Here is a 6,026-nt window from a genome sequence, read left to right as displayed (position 1 = left end):
GTTGCGGAGATGCAGCAGCATTTCCGTATGTTCCATCCGCAACTTCGAAGACTTGGCGCACTCCCCTAGCCACTTGTTTGTCCAAGATTGCAGCTCCAAGGATAGGTTTACACACTTCTTAGCACAGCACACATGTTTGGTGTTAGCTGAACTGTCACTCGGCAGAGCGAAAGGAATATGTTTGTTAAGGGGGGGCGGGGGGGTTAAACCCAGTATTTTGCACTAAATCTAGTGACAACTGATAGTGCTTGAGGAAATCAATTCCGAGAATAGGTTCTTCAATTGTTGACACTAGAAACGTCCACTCCAGCTTGCACTCGGGCGAAAGTTTCACTGTGTACAAAGTGGAACCCGAACACTGTAGGGTAGACAGGTTCACTGCATGAAGTACTGTTTTGTGTGGTTGCACTTTATTGGTTGCTAGGCGAACCGGCAGCAAAGAGACATCTGCACCAGTGTCTACCAGAAAACATACACCTGATCGTAAATCGCGAACATAGACTCAACCACACTTACTGTTGTTGTCCGAAACAGAGTGAAACGTGGGATGGTGCCCATTGTTTACATCACAGGAGGTGGCACCGTAGCCTACCTGCGGTTGGAGTTTAGGTATGAACACAGTGACTGGCATTTGGGGGCTTGCTCCCCGAATCTCGTGTGGAAGAAACAGTAAGGTTGGGCGGGTCTGTGCTCCTGTGGATAGTTGCTAGGTGACGGAGTATGTGCCCCAGAGTCTTCAACAGAGGCCGATGCACTGTCGTTGTGGGGAGTTGAAGGTGCAGGCAGGGCGGCTAGTTTAACAAACTTGTTATTAGCAGCACCAGACAAGGGCGTGGTGTCAGAAAGCGTCTTAGTGGAGTCACGTCCAGAATGCAGTGCACGGAGCTCACGTTGCCTGGCGGAGTATGCTCTGTCGGCGGCGCGTAAACGTTCATTAACTGGCCTATCTTCATACACAGAGATTGCAGTCTTGACAGGCAAAGGCAGCTTTTCAGCGTGTCATCAGGGATAACTTGCTCATCGACGAGAAGACGGATGCACCGCCACAGCTGGGACGGAGACCTGTCGCCGAGACGCTCTTCGTACATGAGCTGTCGCACATTTTCTCTCCTGGTTTTAGAGACGCGCTCCAGTATCATCTGTTTCACCACAGCATACTTCCCTGCTAGGGGTGGGGGTGCTTTGACCAGATCGTAAATTAAATCGACGCGGTCGTGAAGATGGTTCATGAGGCAGGCGAAGCGTGCGTCGTCGTCCAAAGCACAGACATTGAATGTTCGCTCAACCAGGTTAAACCAGAACTCCGGGTGAGCGGGTCTGAAGTCTGGTAGTTTCGGCAGATTCGGCACTGCAGTCACTGCGGAGGTGCGCCTATTACTTCGGACGGAAGTAGAGCATGCAGAAGATAGCGAGTCAGAATTATTGGCGTCCCGTAATGCGGGAATCGCGAAATTCACTTGACGCCAGGGGGGGGGGGGGGGGGGGGGCTGGTGGGGGCTGAGAAGCGTCGGACACTCGAACGGTGTGTACGCCGGTGAATGTCCATTATGCACACAGTATTCACTCAACCCTCAACCGTGAGTGGTGGGGCTGGTTGTAGATGTCGGAGTAACTACTGTCCAGCACAGAATTGTTGACTTGATTAGGAGCAACACAAAGATCCCACACACGTCCACTAGGATGCACACTCGGTCTGATATTTGCTGTTTGGCGAGCATTGAACACCTGTTGACTAGCCGGCGCAGAAGGATACACACGTGGCGGGAACTGATTCGAGTTTGAATTTACTACTGGATTTTCCAAAGTAGCAAAACCTCGCTCGACGCCACGAACTGTATTGAATTGTGCATTCAACACAGGAGTAGGAATGTTCCGACCAACACTTTGTGGAGAACACGTGGGAAGGTCTAGGCTAACAAAGCCAGAGTCCACGACCGTTGGCAGTTGGAAGAAACTGGCGGCACTCGATGAATTCCACTGCATGTTCTGGCTGAAGGATTCCGAAGATTCTTGTGGCATTTCCACTATGATGGCAGGAGTGCTGGAGAGATGTTGCTGAAATCTGGGCAGCGGTGAGTGCTGAAGGGCCATTGTCTGGAGCTGAACAAAGACCCTTGCGATCGCGGAGAAACCCTAATTGGTCGGCATGTAAATAACCTTCGGGTGGTAACTCGGACGCGTATTACACAAAAAACGGGGTCACCAGTGAGGGAATATGGAATAGTTGTAGGTAAACAACTAGAATTCTCTCAGATACAGATTTATTCATACTTAGCTTCTACACAGATACAAGTCCAGAGGCTAACTGCCGTTAGCGTCCAACATCCTGCCCAAAGCCCTCTCCTCAAAGATAGCACACTGACGCACTGCACAAATATCGATATTTATGGCACTCTATGCCACAAAGTAATCCTTGTTTGCATGAATAATTTGCAAAAAATGTTACATGTCAGTAATGAAAAACTAGTATACCTATATGCAATCTGATGATATGCATGAACTCATCATCTCATTTAACTCAAGTGTTTGTACTTTCATACTGCTAACAAAAGAAATGGAGAACTTCACACTCACATTCCCAACTCAAGCAAGCATAACTACACTTTCCATCTCTCTTTCAATTTTATAAGGAGGTGGTCTACTAACAAACAGAGAGTTATGATAAGGAATAGAAAGAAACACTTATCATCTCCTGCTAAAATCCATCATTTACACATCACATAATAATTGAGCAAATTTTGAGTGAATGCTTCTTTGTGTTTTGCGGCAAACTGTTTATTCATTGTTTGCAGTATTATAAATAAAATTCTAACATCATTGTGTCATAAAAGTTTATTAATGTCATTTGCCTAAAAGTATCTGTAACGATTGTACTTCAGGGTACTTAATTTATACTTTTCACTTTGGGATACAGCACCTATGGACTATAATATATGTAAATACTTTGCTACAAAGATTGTGTCAAAACTAATGGTCAAGGAAGGACATTCAGGTAAGCCATTATCATGTGTAATTGTGACTTGAATACTGTGTTCATATGTGACTTGCATTCTTCAATGTATGGTCTGACCCCCTTTTTTATCCTTTGCAGTAAAGGACCTTGACTTCATTTCACAACATTTTATATACTATAACTTCTTTCTATTCACATATAACATTCACCCTATCACATTCATACAGATATTTCAGATATTTATACACACATCAAAAAATGTTTTGCATCACCCCTGTTCCCAGAACTCCTGAAGACAGACATTGACTGTGGATATTGTGTCACAGGCCCCTTTGACTGTTCAGAGATGTCACTAAACCTGCCCAAAGGTGTAAACAACCTTGCCTGAGCAGCACCTATTAGACTGAGGCAGTCCAACACCCAATCAGTTCCAGTCATATCACCAGGAAGACGGTACATGGATTGTGTTGTCTGTAGTTCAACCATGCCTAGACAGTCAATACCGTGGTTCCATCATGTCTGCATTGTTACTTTGTGCCAGGAAGGGCTCTCAACAAGGGAACTGTCCAGGCATCTTGGAGTGAACCAAAGTGATGTTGTTTGGACATGGAGGAGATGCAGAGAGACAGGAAGAGTCGATGACCTGCCTCACTCAGGCCACCCAAGGGCTAATTCTGCAGTGGACGTCCGCTACCTACAGATTATTGGTCACAGGAACCACCATGTTGAATAATGCTTTTCGTGCAGCCACAGGATGTCGGGTTATGACTCAAATTGGGCGCAATAGGCTGCATGATGCGCAACTTCACTCCTGACGTCCATGGCGAGGTCCATCGTTGTAACCACGACATGATGCAGCATGGTACAGATGGACCCAAAAACATGCCGAATGGACTGCTCAGGATTGGCATCATGTTCTCTTCACCAATAAGTATTGCATATGCCTTCAACCAGACAATTATCGGAGATGTGTTTGAAGGCAACCCGGTCAGGATGAACACCTTAGACACACTGTCCAGAGAGGGCAGCAAGGTGGAGGTTCCATGATGTTTTGGGGTAGCAATAAGTGGGGCACACATACGCCGCCTGTGGTCATTGATGGCACCGTAATGGCTGTATGATACATGAATGCCATTCTCCAACCGATAGTGCAACCATATCGGCAGCATATTGACAAGGCATTCGTCTACATGGAAGACAATTCATGCCCCCATCACGCACATCTTGTTAATTACTTCCTTCAGGATAACAACATCACTCGACTAGAGTGGCCATCATGTTCTCCAGACATGAACCCTATCTAACATGCATGGGATAGATTGAAAAGGGCTGTTCATGATCGACATGACCCACCACCACTCTGAAGGATCTACACCAAATTGCCATTGAGGAGTGGGACAATCTGGACCAATAGTGCCTTGATGAACTTGTGGACAGTATGCCATGACGAATACAGGCATGCATCAGTGCAAGAGGACGTGCTACTGGGTATCAGAGGTACCAGTGTGTACAGAAATCTGGACCACCACCTCTGAAGGTATCACTGTGTGGTGGTACAGTATGCAATGTGTGGTTTTCATGAGCAATAAAAAGGGCGGAAATGATGTTTATGTTGATCTCTCTTCCAATCAATTTTTTGTACAGGTCCCAGAACCGAGGTGAAGCAAAACTTTTTTGGTGTGTGTGTGTGTGTGTGTGTGTGTGTGTGTGTGTGTGTGTGTGTGTGTGTGTGTGTGTGTGTGTGAGTGTGGGAGGGAGGGGGGAGAGGGAGGGAGGGAGGGAGGGAGGGAGGGAGGGAGGGAGGGAGAGGGAGAGAGAGAGAGAGAGAGAGAGGAAAGGGGGGCACAGTGTCGTTACCTACTCATGTAGCTTATTCAGAGCATGAGCATAACCCTAGAATTATTCATTCTTTCATGGTACATCATGGTATCTATAGATTTCCTATACTGTAGTGCTTAGTTTATTTTGTATGTAGCCATAATGTAGATTTTTGTATACACATTGTAAATAGTAACCTAGTGGGTAGACATTTTCCCTTAGTTAGTTAATTTTCTTTCCTTCCAAATAAATGTTCCTTATCTTAGTTCTCTTTTATTATATTAATTTTATTATAATAGTGTAGACCTCAGTAATTATTTTAGCACTCAATTTTTACTCACAGTTCTTTGGCTACATTCTATTTGGTATACAAATACCCATGTCAGCTGAGCATCTGGCACGTTAAGCAGCTTGTTTTGCTCTTGTGCATGTGCTGTGATCAATGTCCTGCAATGCAAATTTCTACTGTGTTTGCATGTTGTCTCTCATCACATTGCTACATCATTTATTTCTCCCCACCATATTTATCTGCATGTAGTTGGTAGGTGTTTGTATTTTAGTTGTGAATTTGCATAATGGTGAATAAATTCAGATTATTGCTTATAATTTATTGCACAACATTCTTTGGTTAGTGAACAAAATCTTAAATAACTAATGACTTACTTTATTTCTGTTTAAATGATTAATGGAAAATCTCATATAAAGATGTGAAACAAATACTAACAAAGAGATAGAGGGGCTGGCCAGTACTTACCTCAGCTCAGTACAGCCGATAGATACACAAAACACAGAACCGAAAATTTACGTTCCTAGCTTTCGGAACAAATGTTCCTTCATCAGGGAGGAGAGAGGGGAAAGAAAGGGAAGAAGGGAAAGTGGATTCAGTTACTCATAACCCAGTTCATGAAGCAACAGGGAAAGGAAAACAGGGAGGGTAGCAAGGATGGAGGCATGGTTGTCAGAGGGAAGCCAAAGATATTCTACTGTAAGTACTGTGCCAGCTTCAAACCAAAGAGGATGCATACAGAAGTAAAGAGGTATCCAGTATAAAGATAAACACAATTATGTAGGATGAAAAGATGCTTGAATGGCTAAAGAGGAAAGGGAAAGAGGAGAAGACTGAAGAGTAAATGGGAGTGAGGTTGTTTAACGTAGGTTCAGTCCAGGGGGATGGCGGGATGAAAGGATGTGTTGGAGTGCAAGTTCCCATCTCCGCAGTTCAGAGGGACTGGTGTTGGGTGGGAGAAGCCAAATG

This window comes from Schistocerca nitens, chromosome 9 (genome assembly GCF_023898315.1).
Source record: "Schistocerca nitens isolate TAMUIC-IGC-003100 chromosome 9, iqSchNite1.1, whole genome shotgun sequence".
Lineage (NCBI taxonomy): Eukaryota > Metazoa > Arthropoda > Insecta > Orthoptera > Acrididae > Schistocerca > Schistocerca nitens.
Note: the sequence above shows the minus strand (reverse complement) of the source record.